We start from the raw sequence: 16579 nt of genomic DNA on the forward strand, positions 1-16579 counted from the left end.
GGGATCGAACCCATGTCCCTGGAGAATCCTTTTATTTTAATCTCCTTGCAGGCTCTCATTAAAGCTAGCACACATATAATTGCACTGAAAACTGATAACTATTACAATATTATGGCATAAGAATTAATGTAAGGTGCATTAACAAATATTAAAATAACTCTTATAAATACAAGAAAAACATGACTGCACTACATTCTTAGGGGCTTCATTTATGTAAGAATTTTTCCCATCTCCTTCCTGTTCACCAGACAACAGCCAGATAAATGACCGTCTCTGATCTTTACTAATAGGGCTGTTTTCTCAGAGAATAACTTCCTATGATCCCCGCATTTTGAAATTTTGCACCTCTCATGAGTATATGAAAATCCCAGCATTTCACTTTGCCCCATTTCAAATTTATATGGCAGAGTTCCAAACGCTGGGAGCTGCAAAGTGTCCATTCTTAGGACATATCAACCACCTGCCCTGGTCATCAAGACAGAGTCCAGACATCAAGGTGCTCATGGCATTTATGTAATGTTTTTGTGATATTTTGCAGGTGATAAATGGAATCTAGCTTTTCCAAACTCAGACCCATCTAATTCCATGCATGTGAGTACTTTTCTTGTGCTGTGTATTCAACTGTGTGTGTTTGTACTTGCTCACTTGCCTCTCCCCTCTGCCCCTGCCATCTCTCTCTCTCTCTCTCACACACACACACACACACACACACACACACACAGTCTGAGAGCAAATCATGTAGTTGCCCCAGAAAGGCTAAAGGTTTGATACCCATTCAAACTGATATTTCTAAAGTATTTACTCAACGTTTATTAAATGGAATTGGGGAAAACTGATTTTCTATTAAGAAAAGTGTGTATCTCTTCATGGTTAGTTAACAGAGCTAGTTCACACACTGAATGAACATATCACTTTCTCGAGCTTCAGTTTCTTTTTTCACAATGTTTTGGTCTCATTGCTGGCTAAAATTAGTTACTCATACTCATGAGGGCAGCAGTAACCTACAGATATAGAGTTACAAAGTGGATCACAAAGTTCCTTGGTTTGTTTGTTTACATTCAGGTTGTCAAAACATTTTCCACTTTTCCCTGGTCCTTTTCTCGGTTCAGTCTTCTCTTCAGTCTTCTTGGCTTCTCACGATTTACCAAACCAAGCAAAATCTTGGAAAGCACACTAACAACTTTCAAATTTAGAGGCTAAAAATAAATGTACGGCATGGTGACGATAGTTAATAATTGCGTGTGGTGACGGATGTTAACTAGACTTATTGTGGCGATCATTTTACAATACATACATATACCAAATCATTATGTTGTACACCTGAAACTAATATAATGTTATATGTCAATTATACCTCAATAAAAGGAAATAAATTTAAAAATAAATAAATCACTCATTTCCAATAAACAGACCTATATAAAATACTACTCAGTATAAGAATTTCAACTGACTGTGAATTGCCAAATTCAGGTGACTGCAGTTGTGGGGAGGCTTGCTGTAACATTGTGCAGCATATCTAATAGAGTTCAGCAATGCCAACAATTATTATTGTTATCTTGCTCCCACCCCTGTGAGGGGGCTGGAATAAATTTTGTCTTGCCAACTGCCTAAGTGTTACACATGGAAACCTGAGTTAATAGGTCCCATGTTTCCTGTTTACACCAATGATATCCCATTGGTGTACACTGGTGCCAGAAGAAGCTGCCTTTCCTTAATTCAGACCTGTTCACCCAGATACGCACATGCATCCCTGGATCCATCTGCTGGGCATCAAGAATTACAATACTTGGAAGACTAATCCTCCAGGCTAAACGTTTAAATGTTAAATGCTAAATTACGTTGAAGGATCTGAAGCAAGGAACTTGCAAACATGACTCAGTCACACATCTGCTGCAGCCCTGTCCAGATGTCAGAATGCATCAATCATTTCAGATTAATTTATAATGAGAGAAATCAAGGCACGACCCTTGTAGTCTCAAAGGTCTACTTAGATGATGGTGAAGACCTATGATGCTCCGTGAAGTATGGCTGACTCTCCGATCTTATTAAGGATATATGTTTCTGACATTTAAAATACCTTAAGTCAGTGATTTTAGCCACTTGGGGAAAAACAATGTTGCAGCATGTAATTTAAGGTCATTTCAACAGAGCGAGTTCAATCTTAAATCATCATTTCTAATGCATTCTAGCAATGCTTCTTTTGTGAAGCCACTCTGCACAATAGTGCCAGTGACCATGGAATGTGACTGAACAACAAATTACTTGTAGAGTTTGCAAAACAAGTCAACCTCTCAGCAGTTGGGAGCTTTGCCTAAGAGCCTGTGCTTGCCCCTGGCATGGTACCTTGCTCTCCTTCATCAGTTTCAGCAATGCCACATTGCTTTCCACCCTCCTAACTCACTGGCCTCACAAACACAGACTCCCTAAGTGCTCTCAAAGATGCTGGTTATCACCTTCCGGGGAGACACTTTCTTTTCCTTTCTGCAAACTCTGCATTTTTCTTCTGTCATTCATATCCAATCGATCACTGTCAACAGTCATCTTCACATATGAATGTTAATACTAATATTATTAGAGAATTCTCGGTAATCTGTTTTGTGGGTAGAGTTGAAAGGGGGTGACCATAAGCAAGCAATCCAAAGGAAAATCATTTCAACTACTCTGACAGCTGTCCTCTGTGAAGCAGTCAGAGAGCGCAGATTAATGTCCCAGGTAGGCTCATTGGGAATAAGATGGTGTGTGTTACAGCTAGGAAGGGCCAACCAAGTAGATCTCACTTGACCGGCCCAGTTGACAGTAGCAGAACATGTGGGAAATGAAAACACAGATATCCTGTATGGGTTACTCATAGTCTTGTAAGTCACTAATTTGAGAGCATCATATTTGATGATTGAGAAAGATCTGGAAGGGAATTGGATTATCATTAACAAATAGTTCCAAATGGATAGAAATAACATCTTTGTCGGTGCCCCATCTGTCATCAGCTATAAAGGGCAGATTTTTTATTTTATTTTATTTTATTTTTTCTTGCTAAAGTCATAGGAATAGAATTATGGGTTCTTTCCAAAAGAGTAAAAAGAAAGCAGACTTTATGACTCCTAGAAAGTTTTTACCCAAGAATTCCTGCAGGGTGATTTGAAAATTAATGCTTTTTCCTCCAGGGGAACTTGTATAAAAAATTAATTTGATAACCAATTAATTATCATAAATTCTCCTCAGTATTTTTCTCACCAAGACTTTTATGACTCTCAAAATAAATCAGCAGCATTATGATCTGTGCCTTCCACTACAGCCCAGTACTTTGTTCCGTAAGTGCAATACAATACATTTCATTTCCCATCATCTAACACTATCTTCGCAAACAAATATTAAGCCTTACATTTTATAATAAATAGTTCCAGATAATAAAAACTGTACTTAAATATTTCTGAGTGATAACAAAAGTTTACACTAGTTGCCTGCTTAGTTTTTTCAGACATCGCCACACTGTTTTCCAAGGTGGCTGTACAATTTCACATTCCTACCAGCAATCTACAGTGATCTAGTTTCTCTGCATCCTTGCCAGCATTTGATGTTGTCACTAGTTTTAATTTAGCCATTCTGATAGATGTATAGTGATTTGGCATTGTGGTTTTAATATGTATTTCCATGATGACTAATACTAGCCATCGTTTTCACATGTTTGTTGGCTACCTACGTATACCCTTTGGTGAAATTCTTCACGTCTCTTCCCAACTTAATAATTAGATTGTTTTTCAGTGTTGACTTTTGAGAGTTCTTTATATACTCTAGGGTAGTAGTTCTTTCTCAGATTAGTGGTTTGCAAACATTTTCTCCCAGTCTATAGCTTATATTTTTATTCTCCCAGCAGAGTCTTTGGCAGAGCAAAACAATTTAATATTAATGAAATCTGAAAAATTCTGATTTATTTATTTTTTCTTTTGTGGATCATGCTTTTGGCATAAAGTTTAAGAACTCTTTGTCTATGCCTAGATCCCAGAGATTTCATCCTACTTTTTTCTAACAGCTTTGTACTTAACTCCACGATCTATTTTGAGTTAATTTTTGTATAAGATGTGAAACTAAGATTGAGGTTCATTTTTCACCTATAAATGTTATTGCTCCAGCACTGTGTGTTAAAAAAGGTATCCTGCCTCCAATGAATTGCATTTGCACCTCTGTCAAAAGTCAATTGTGTACATCTGTATGGGTCTTTGACTGGGGTCTCAATTCTCCTCCATTGATTTATGCATCTATCCCTCCACCAAAACCACAGTCTTGATTATAGTGTCTATATAATAAGTCATGGAACTGGGTAGATTGAATCCTCTCATGCTGCTTTTTTCAAAATTGTTTAAACTATTCTAGTTCTTTTGCCTTTTTATATAAAATTTAGAATAATCTTGTCAATAGCCACAAAATTGTCCCTGTGATTTTGATAGGAATTGCTAGCAAACCTATATATCAGCTTGAGGATAACTGACATCTTCCACTCCATGAACATGGTATGCCTTTCCATTTGTTTGAATCTTTTTTTATGTCTTTCATCAGTATTGTGTAGCTTTTAGTATACAAGTCTTGTAGGTTTTGTTAGATTTACACCTAAACACTTCTCTTCTTTTGAGCAACTGTAAGCAGTGTTGTATTTCTGAATTTCTGGGTCAATGTGTCCATTGCTAGTATACAGAAATACAACTGACTGTATGTTTAGCTGCATCCTGTGATCTTCCTGAACTCACTTATTAGTTCTAGCGTTTTTTAAAAACATAGATTCTTTGTGATTTTCTATATATACAACCATGTTGCCTGTAAATAATGGCAGTTTTATTTCTTCCTTCCCAATCTATGTGTTTTTTGTTCCTCACTTTATAGTACTCTGTTGAGTAAGAATGGTGAGGGTGGATATCCTTGCCTTGTTCCCAATCATAAGGAGAAAGCATTCAGCCTTTCATCTTTAACTGTAAAGTTTTGCGTAGGTTTTTTTTGTAGATTGTCACATATCAAATTGGGAAAGCTCCTCTATCCCTATTTTTTAATGAGATTTTAATACCATGAATAGGTGTTGAATTTTGTCAAATGCTTTTTCTGTATCAATTGATATGGTCATGTGTTTTCTCTAACTTATTAATATAGTGGATTACATGGATGGATTTTCAAATACTGAACCAGCTATTTTTCCATGGAATAAATCCTACCAGGTCATGGCTTACAATTGTTACATATATTGTTGAATTCTATTTGTTACTATTTTGATAAGGATTTTTGCATCTCTATATGAGAAATATTGGTATATAGTTTTCTATTTTGTATTGTTTTTGTCTGGTTTTGGTATCAGGGCAATGCTAGCATCCCACAATGAACTGAGAAGAGTTCTCTTCTACTTTCTGGAAGAGACTACAAAATTGGTATTAATTATTCTTTAAATGTGCAATAGACCTCTCCAGAAAAAAATCAACTGTGCCTGGAGATTCCTTCTGTGGGAGTTTTAAAGTTATGAATACTATTTCCTTAATAGTTACAGGGCTATTCAAATTATCTACATCATATTGGGTGAGTTGTATTATTTTGTGTTTTTAAAGGAATTAGTCTATTCCATCTAGGCTGCCAACTTCATGTAGGTAAGACTGTTCATAGTATCACCTTTATTTCTTTTTGAAGCCTGCAGGGTCTGTAGTGATACCTGTTGTTTCATTCCTGATACTAGTTATTTCTATCTTCTCTCTTTTTTTCTTTGTCAGTCTTGCTGGAGGTTCGTCAATTTTATTGATTTTTTCAAAGAAGCAGTTCCTCGTTCTTTGATTTTTCTGTTTTTCTGTTCTCAATTTCACTGATTTTGACTTTCACCCTTATTATTTCCTTTTTTTTTTTTTTTTTTTTTTTTTTACTTGCATTGGGTTTAGTTTGCTGTTCTTTTTCCAGCTTCTTGAGGGGGGAACTTAGATTACTGATTTAAGACTTTCCTCATTTTTATATGAATTTAGTCCTATGAATTTCCCTCTCAAAACTGCTTTAGCTGCTGCCCCAAAATGTTATGCTGTATCTTCATTTTCATTTAGTTCAACGTATTTTTTATTTTCCTTTGATACTTCCTCTTTGACCTGTGGATTATTTAGAATTATGTTGCTTAGTTTCAAAGTGTTAAGAGATCATCCTGTCATCTTCCTGTTATTGATTTCTAGTTTAATTCTATTGGGGTCAGAGAACATACTCTATATAATTTCAATTGCTTTAAATTTGTTAAGTTTGTCTTATGACCCAGTACATAGTCTTTCTGGTATCTGTTCCATGGGCACTTGAAAAGAATGTGTATTCTGCTGTTGTGTGGAGTAGTTTCTAAATGTCAATTAGATCCTGCTGATTTGTTGGTTAATGGTGTTATGAGTTCTTCTATATCCTTGTTGATTTTCTGTGTAGTTATGCTGTCAACTGTTGAGAACGGGATGTTGAAATCTCCAACTGTAATTTTGGATTTGCATATTTCTCCCTTCAGCTCTATCAGTTTTTTTCTTTACACATATTTTGTAGCTCTGTTGTTTGCTGCAGTCACATTTAGGACAGCTATATCTTCATGGTAGATTAGCCCTTTTATCATTATATAAAGTTCAGCTCTTTCTCTGGTGATTTTCTTTGTCTACATTATCTGATGTTACAACCTTGAATTCCTTTGATCAATGTTGACATGATACATATTTTTCTGTCCTTTAACTTTCAATGTTCCTATATTGTTATATTTGAAGTGAGTTCCCTGTAGACAGCATATAGTTGTTTTTTGTTTTTTAATCCATCCTGACAATTTGTCTTTTACTTGATATTTTTAGATTATCTGCATTAATGTAATTATTGATATATTAGGGCTTCTGCCATCTTATTTTTAATTCTGTTTGTTCTGTTTTTCATTTCTCTATGTTTTTCTTGTGCTTCAAGTAAGTGAGATGAACACTGTAGAATTCCATTTTGATTTATTTGTAGTGTTGTTGAATGTATCTCTCTGTATAATTTTTCAATGGCTTCTCTAGGTATTACGTATATACCTAACTTGCCACAGTCTATTGGTGGCATCATTTTACCAGTTCAAGTGCAATAAAGAAAACTTACCTACTTTTATGTCTCTTTACCTTCCCTATTTAAAGTGTAATCAATATTTCCTCTACATTAATTTAGAAGCTATATCACACAGTGTTATTTTCATTTCAACTACTGAACACAATTTGGAAAATGCAAGAGAAGAAAATCTAATATATTTACCCATATTTTTGCTTACCACGTTAGTTCTTCTTTTCTGAGTGCCCTGAATCCCTTTTATTTATTGTTTCCTTTCTGTTCAGAGAAATTTCTCAAGCCACTTTTGTAGGACAGGTCAACTGGGGTCTAATTCTCTTAGTTTTCCTTGTTCTGAAAATGTCTTGATTTCACCTTCATTCCTGAAAGATATTTTTACTGGGTTTAGGACTATCAGTTGACAGTTCTTTTCTTTGAGCACATGAAAAATATTGTGCCACTTCCTTCTGGCTTCCATTGTTTCTAATGAGAAATCTGCCCTTTTAGTTATTTTGCTCCTGTAGGTAAAAGGTTGTTTTCTCTTGCTGCTTTCAAGACGCATCATAGTTTTGAAATTTAATTATAATGTGCGGTGGTGTGGATCTGTGTTTATTCTTTGGGGGATTTGTTCAGCTTCTTGAATCTGTAGGTTTATGTCTCTTGCCAAATTTAGGAAGCTTTCAGCCACTGTATCTTTTTTTTTTTTTTTGCCATTATAATTTCAAGTTTTTTTCAGCACACTCTCTTTCTCCTTTCCTTCTGGTACTTCAATGTCATGAATATTAGATTTTTTGTTATAATTCCACAGGTCCCTGATCCTCTATTCATTGAGAACTTTTTTCCCATTCTATTTTCCCTCTGTTGTTCACATTGGGTTAATTTTTCTCATTCTGTCTTCCAGTTCACTGATTCTTCTATCCCCTCCATTCTTCTGCTCAGCACATCCACTGAGATTTTTATTTTGGTTTTTGTATTTTCAGTTCTAAAATGTCTACTTGGTTGTACTTTATATTTTACGTTTCCTTGTTGAGGCTTTCTATTTCTTTGCTGGAGCTTTCTAGTGTTTTCATTTATTTCAACAGTGTTTGTAGTTGCTTACTGAAGCGCTTTTATCATGACTGCTTTAAAATCCTTGTTAGATAATTCTGACTGTCATCTCGATGTTGGCATAAACAGATTACCTTTTTTCATACTACCTGAGATATTCCCGGTTCTGGGTATGAAGACTGATTTTCAATTAAAACCTGAACATATTTGTATTACGCTCTGAGACACTGGATCTTATTTAAACCTTCTATTTTAACAGGCTTTCTGATAGGGATAGGGATGATACAATCTCATTATTGCCAAGTGAAGGTAGAAGTCCAGCTTCCCTACTGAGCCTCCACTGACACACAAGTGCAGGATTTTGTTAGATGAGTATCCATTTTCAGTTGTTTAGCCCTTGCATTTGATTATATCGCACCTTTATTTTCTGAACATTTTTGCCTCATAGTCCTTAAGTGCTATTTCAACAACAGTGGGAACAGAATATCCCAAGAATAGGGCAGCAATAAAATATCATTTACAACAGGAATATAATTAAAACACCCTCTCCCCAGTTAAAGCGTATTGCCATTAATACATAGTCCCTAAAACAGGTTTTGTTTATTTTGTTTAATTCAAAAGATGAAGCTCCTTCTTTTCTCTACAAAGAAACACATGCACAGAAAAGGATTAACTCCTTGCGGATGTCAAAGTAGTATATAAAGATGTGTGTGTGTGTGTGTGTGTGTGTGTATATACAGACTTCTGATAGTATTTGCTCACAGTAGAATACTTGGGCAAAGAGAAATGTATAAAAATATAACTCTACATAATACCATCTAGCTATAAACTACTCTTACGTTTTCTTTGGAGTAGTCCACTCTAGTTTCTTCCTATGCACTTATTATTTTCTTCTCTTTATAAAATGGGCTTAGACTATAATAAATACCATTTGGAACCCTGCTTTATCCACTTAACATAATAATGGGTTTTCCCATTTGGTTAAATGGTCTTTAAAAACATGAGTCTTTAATGGCTATAATAATATTCTACCTTATGAAGGTGCCATAATTTTTTTTTTTTTTTTTTGCGGTACGCGGGCCTCTCACTGTTGCGGCCTCTCCCGTTGCGGAGCACAGGCTCCGGATGCGCAGGCCCAGCGGCCATGGCTCACGGACCCAGCCGCTCCGCAGCATGTGGGATCTTCCTGGACCAGGGCACAAACCCGTGTCCCCTGCATCGGCAGGCGCACTCTCAACCACTGCGCCACCAGGGAAGCCCTATGAAGGTGCCATAATTTATTTAAACATTCTTCTATTTGAGGATACGTTTATACATTTTTGCTGTTTTTAATAATACTGCAATACATATTTTTTAACATAAATCTTTGATTTTTTTTTTTTTCCCCTTAGGGCAGACTGCTAGAATTTGGACTACTGGATTGCAGCTACTAATAGCACAAGGCTCCCTCCTAGAGCAGGAAACACTGGTGTGGGTCAGGGCCAAGTTAACTCTTGGCCGTGGCATTGAAAAGAGTTTGCAAATTCTGCATCCTTCTAGCAACACAATGTTGGGGTTCTCTTTAGGGTACTTATATCCTGTGCAGTAGTGTGACGAGGCAAGCCTGAGGCTCCTCCGGCTTAGACCAAGAACTAGTTGCTTCCTCTGTTCCTTAGAAGAGCTGCTGGGAACCAGGGAAACTGAGTCATGTGTGTGCTTCCTCTGGTCTGTATCCTGTCTCTTTTCACCACTGGAGTAGTAAGGGCCAAGATGAGAGTGTGAGTCAGCGGAACGGTGTGCGACATTTTTTGCAGGAAGCGTTACTTGCTAATTTATTTTAGGACAAATAAAAGAGATTCCATGCTGTAAGGAAATAGTATCTTTAAAACAAAATTGGCAACACAATTATCTATATGTAAGTACCTTTCTGTCTATCTATCTATCATCTATCTATCACCAAAATTTAGGCAACTCAATAGTTTCATCACACTGTGATTGTGTTGTATCTGATTACATATTGCTCTCAATAAAGTACTTTTAAGCCATTTTATTTTCCATAATAGATCTTGTAAGTTATTTGATTGTAAAAATGTACAATGCCTTCCAATATTACATTCTTTAAAACAAGAATGTTTTCCACTGCCGACAAGACAAACAGCAGTACCTTTACAAAAAAGAAGAACTCATTTGTCAGCTTACTTTGTAACACCCAACTTCCATCAGCCGTTTGCTCTTCCTAGAGCAGCCTGAGCGGGGGAGAATTTACATTTTATTTATTCATGCTCTTTGTTCATTTTTCTATTGAGGTGTTAGGGTTTCTTTTTCTTATGAATTTGGGAAATTCCTTTAACTATTGATGATATTAACCTTATGTCTGTCATATTTGTTGCAAATATTTTCCCCAGTTTTCAGAGCCAGTTGATTCTGTATATGGTGCATTTATTTTTTACAATTCAGAAATGTTTAAATTTAGTACATCAAAATATGTCTTTTGCTTTAGCATTTTTTCTTTTGTATAGTTAGTATACCTTCCCAAGTCCAAAATCACATATATATTAAGCTGTATAAATGATTTTAATAAATGATAAATAAATGATTTTCATTTTTGAGAAATCATTTGATTCTTCATTGATTTTGATACCATTTTTATCATATACTAAATTATTTCATCTACTGGATCTTTTTTTTTTTTTTCTACTGGATCTTTTAAAGCCCTTGTAGTTGCACCACTGTGTTACCTGATGATTCTTAGTTTACTGAGGGAATCTTGTAAGGCAAGTATTCTTTCCTCCACTACCATTTACCTTTTCTTTTCCTCAAAATTTTAAGTAGCTCACCCATTTATTCTTCCAAATGAATTTCACAGTCAATAATTCAAGTTTCAAAATAAAAATTCTCTTAGATTTTAAACGTAAAATTTAAATTTTATGATTATTAAAGATGTTTACACTGGTAAACATGTGAAAAGGTACTGACTTTCACTACTAATCACAGCACTGCAAGTGATCTGCCTTCCTAAATAAAAATTTTTAAGTTTGATAATGTTTGGTGTTGGTATAAGTATGTGGGAAATCAGCACTTTCATAGACCCCTGATGACAAAGGAAATTGGTAGTTATTTTAGAAGAAGTTTGTCACATCTGTCCAAATGTAAAATGCGTGCACCATTGGATCCAACAATTCCTCTTCTAGGACTCTGTCCCACAGACATTTTTACACATGTACATAAAGATACAAGGCAGGTCATTGTACCATTGTTTGTAATAAGCCCATACTGGATTCCACGTAAAAATCTGCCTCAGGGGAATGATAAACTATGGCGTGCCCATACGGTGGAATATCGTATAGCTGTTCAGTAGAATGAAGTAGATTTACATGTAATAATATGGGAAAAAATCTCTAAGATACAGTAGTCCCCCCTTATGTGCAGTTTTGCTTTCTGAGGTTTCAGTTACCCACAGTCAATATAGTCTGAAAATATTAAATGGGAAATTCCAGAAATAACCAATTCGTAAGATTTAAATAGCACATCATTCTAAGTAACATGATGAAATCTCATGCCATCCTGATCTGTCTCATGCGGGATGTGAATCATCCCTTTGACCAGAGTATCCCACTTGTTAGTCACTTAGTAGCTGTCTCAGTTATCAGATCAACTGTTGCAATATCACAGTGCTTGTGTTCAAGTCACCACCCTCTTTTTACTTAATAATGGCCCCGAAGCACAAGAGTAGTGATTCTGGCAATTCAGATGAGCCAAAGAGAAGCCATAAAGTGCTTCCTTTAAGTGAAAATGTGAAAGTTCTTGACTAATAAGGAAAGAAAAAAAACCATATGCTGAGGTTGCTAAGATCTATGGTAAGAACAAATCTTCTGTGAAATTGTGAAGGAGGAAAAAAGAAATTCGTGCTAGTTTTGCTGTTGCACCTCAACTGCAAAAGTTACAGCCACAGTGAATGATAAGCACTTAGTTAAGACGAAAAAGGCATTAAATGTGCACGATAAGATATTCTGAAAAATCAAAACTACAATGAGGTACCACCTCACACAGTCAGAACTGCCAACATTAAAAAGTCTACAAATAACAAATGCTGGAGAAGGTGTGGAGAAAAGGGATCCCTCCTACACTGTAGGTGGGAATGCAAGTTGGTGCAGCCACTGTGGAAAACAGTATGGAGGTTCCTCAGAAAACTAAAAATAGAACTACCATATGATCCAGCAATCCCACTCCTCAGCACATATCCAGACAAAACTATAATTCAAAGAGATACACACACCCCTATGTTCATAGCAGCACTATTCACAACAGCCAAGACACGGAAACAACCTAAATGTCCATCGACAGATGAATGGATAAAGCGTATCTGGTACATATATACAATGCAATACTACTCAGCCATAAAAAAGAATGAGATAATGCCATTGGCAGCAACATGGATGTAACTAGAGATGATCATATCAAGTGAAGTTAAGTCAGAAAGAGAAAGACAAATACCATATGATATCACTTATATGCGGAATCTAAAATATGCCACAAATGAACCTATCTATCTATGAAACAGAGTCACTGACATAAAGAATAGACTGGGTGGCTGCCAAGGGGGAGGGGGTTGGGAGAGAGATGGAGTGGGAGGCTGGGGTAAGCAGATGGAAGCTTTTATATGTAGAATGGATAAACAAGGTCGTACTGTAGAGCACAGGGAACTGTATTCAGTATCCTATGATAAACCATAATGGAAAAGAATATTTTTTTAAAAAGCTTTTTTGAGAGATAGACACACATATTCACACAACTTTTATTACAGTATATTGTTATAATCGTCCTATTTTATTATTTGTTTTAGTCTCTTACTGTGCCGAATTCATAAAGTAAACTTTATGATAGGCATGTATGTATAGGAAAAAACAATATAGAGAGGGTTCAGTACCATCCAAGGTTTCAGGCATCCACTGGGGGCCTTGGGATGTCTCCCCCACAGATAAAGAGAACTACTGTATATTATTAAATAAAGAATAAGTTTGAGAACAATATGACCAACATAATGCTGTTTCTATTTTAAAGTATGTCTTCGTGTGTGTATGGGGGGAGGGGTAGTATGTGTATGTATAAAAAATATTTAGAAGGGCAGACACTAAAAGGGTAATTATATTTACTTCTGGGGAGGTAAGTGAAATTAGAGAGTAAAAAGAAAGACTATAACTGTTAATCTAAGTATCTGTACATTGTTTTATTTATCTACTGTAATATTGTGTTCATATACAACTTATATGTTTTATTAAAAAACTTAAAAGCGGCACCTAGTCGCTATTAACGTTATCTTTTCCTGGACTACTATTTTGGGTTTCTATGTGTTTATTTACTCTCTAAATGGGAGAAAATTATTCATACTTAGTTGGCCAACAGATAATATGTGTGAGCTCCTGGCTGGCAATGCCCCTGGGGTGGTGGTTTCTGAATCCCCTTCTGAGTTTCACCTTATGGTACAAGTTAGTCTGGAAACTTTTAGGGTTTAGCTAGCATTCATTGCGGACTACCCTAAGTGATTGGGGTGAGATTTCTTTTTTCCTCCTTGCATATTTCTCTACCCCCAAACCCCAGCAAACACAGAGTGACAGAAAAGCTACAATCCCTGGTGTGTTACATGGGGAAGGGACTTCACCACCTGGGATGGATTTTATTCTTCCCCTTCTGCACCACCCACTAAAAAAGGACAGTAAACTACTGGGAATTGCAGTCTATGAAGATATATAAAAATCTGGTGCAGAGAAGCTCTGCTACAGTTTTTTTTTTTTTTTTTTTTTGTCTGCGCCACACAGCTTGCGGGATCTCAGTTCCCCGACCAGAGATTGAACCCGGGCCCCAGCAGTGAAAGCCCAGAATCCTAACCACTAGGCCACCAGGGAACTCTCATCTGCTATGGCATTTTGAACATGTCAAAAAGCACATGACCCACAGGAGAGAGCTGCTCAGGCTTTCTACTGGTACAGAAATCCAGTGCTGGCCAACAACTTTTCTCCTCAGTTCAGCTCTATCAGCCTTGTAATCAGTAGAAATTCCTTCGGGAATTCTGCAAAAGGCTATCCGTCTTATTTTCCACTGGTATCACGTCTTTATCTTTTTCTGTGTCACCACTGATACTTAAATGGAAAGTTGGGAGAGGCTGTCAGGGCCTACCAGCCAGATGACACTATAGATGTGTTATTTTGCAAATAAAAGTCAAGTCCAAAAACATAATACAACACTGCTAATGGACAAAAGAGGCCACAAACACAAAAGGCGTATGTGGACAAACACAACCGTTAGAACTTTTCTACACCGCAGTGGTGTATCTGCCACTTACTAATCAAGCGTGGCGGCTCTCCAGGGCGCTAATTCTCCCAAGGACCAAATACCCATATACGGTGTATGTGTGCAGAGAACAGGGAACATTTCAATGACAGCTGCTCTGAAGATCAGGACCAAGGGGAGAAAAAGGAATGAAAAGCAGCATGACAATACAGAGAGACCAAAATCTGAGTGGAAATAAAGATAGACAGTGGGGAATAAACAGGAGATTAATACCTATGAAGTGATGAAAGAAGATAGAGTCCCAGAAGGGGTACCAGAGACAAACTCTGTAAATTATCAGTGGGAAACGGAAGCTCTGCTGGGAAAGACCTTCAGCCTAATTTTTTTCAAACTTAAAACTGGGATTTTTGCGCCACGAGGAAATAACAGGTAAGCGGGGAAGCTAAGGCAATTTATCACAGTGATCATTTCCACTGATAAGCATTTCTTTGTTTGAACAAATGCCCACTCTTAAAAACCAAGTTGCAACTGAACTAACAACTCAGTTTCCAGTGACGTTCCCTGTTAAAAAAAAAAAAAAAAAAAACTTCCAGAAAATGTAATATAAAGAGAGTGAATATATGATATGTTTTTGGTCTTTTGACAGAGATAAATGCGCTAGAAGAACACCTGCCACTCTTTACTTTAAACGTGGAAATCGTGGGTTGGCCTAAAAGATGTAACAGGTTACAGAAAACCCCGAACGAACATTTTGGCCAGCCCATATATTCAATCCATATACCTTCTATAATTTCCACATGTGAGAGGTGAGAATATGTTTAAAGATACCCAATATCAGAAAAATGTGATGTATATCAGGATTCTGTTGGATCTTGTCAGCTACTCATAGCGAGATAAGCCAGCAAAGGAGGGGCCAGAACTTGCACTAGACTTGCCGCGGGAGCAAGTGCATGTGTGCAGAGTGGGGAAAGCATAAGGCGCACGCTGACCTCTACTCGGGACAAAAGAAAACTAGGGAGTCCCAGGACCCGGGGCCACATGCAGAAAGAGGCCCGGCAGTCCTTGGAAGCCGTCCTGCAATGGTCCACAGACACTTATCTGTCAATGGGGAAGCAGCAGGGCCCTGTCCCTGGGCTGGACTTCTCCCCAGCATAGCCACTGGTGCAGCCAGTGGCGTTAGTTGGGCCTCGATCCTACAAGAGAGACCAAATGATTGAATAAGAAGAGAGCTCTGACCTGGACCACATTCAAGCCACCTGAGGTTTGGGAAGTCAAGACACAGAAGGTTTGCTGTTACTAAGAAGGTTAACATCGAGAAGGGTTAACATCAAATGGGCTGTCAATGCACCACTGGGACTGGGAACCATGCCCAGGGCCATGCAAGTTATAGTGACACACAGCAAACACTACAAAAGGGTCTCCTATTGGTAGGAGCAGCATAACATCACATCCAATTTCAAATGATGGAATCTCCTCAAAGGTGAAATTTTGCACTTGAAGTCTGTGGTTAACAACTGTTTCATGGACTCGTGGGACGCTGACTCTGGAAAAGCAGGCAGACCGTCAGCCTAGGCTGCCCAGGCTCCAGTATAACAACTTGCCGCTTAGCTTTGAGCATCATCACCTAAGCTTCCAGGGCCTCGGTTTTCTCATCCCAACACTCTCTATGGCCACCTCTGGAAACTCTTGAAGGCCACGAATTTTTGTTATGAGGCTCCTATCACAAATATAATCTTAGTAAACATGATCCTATACTGTGGCATTCCTACTTATTCAACAAATCTAAAGGGGAGAATCACACCCCAAAATGGATGTTCAGAACAGTCCAGCTTCCTCCACCCAAATTCTCTGAAAAGCAGACATGGTAACAAGCCAACCAAAACCTTGTTAAGACTGATCATGAAATAAATCATGTTCATCCCAGCTGAGCACAGTCTCCCTCACCCCTCTGTGCCCAGCTCAGTCTTCCCTCCATCAAGGGCTGGTGTGTCAGGACTGGCTTTGTCCCGCAGCAGCTGGGGGCCATCGGTCCCGGCTGCCCTCTGTGGGCTGGACACAGCTTGTGGCGAGGCTGGGCAGTGGAACAGTGTCGGGTTTCACGAGGAGGCAGGAAGGAGAAGGGCTGAACTTAGAGACACACAGGAAGTGGGGTGGGGGGCCTGGGTATAAGGGACACAGGTGTGCCCAGGCCAATCCAATCAGGAAGAGTTCCCAGCAAGACCCAGGG

The 16579-nt window shown here is 37.7% G+C and overlaps 1 protein-coding gene across 4 annotated transcripts in view; it reads right to left on the reverse strand.

Annotated features, from left to right (window-relative positions):
* Positions 1 to 16579, reverse strand: part of ENOX1 (ecto-NOX disulfide-thiol exchanger 1) — a 604516-nt gene that overhangs the window by 414987 nt on the left and 172950 nt on the right. The gene's annotated exons all lie outside the window — the stretch shown is intronic.

The sequence above is a fragment of the Pseudorca crassidens genome, chromosome 18, assembly GCF_039906515.1.
Source record: "Pseudorca crassidens isolate mPseCra1 chromosome 18, mPseCra1.hap1, whole genome shotgun sequence".
NCBI lineage: Eukaryota > Metazoa > Chordata > Mammalia > Artiodactyla > Delphinidae > Pseudorca > Pseudorca crassidens.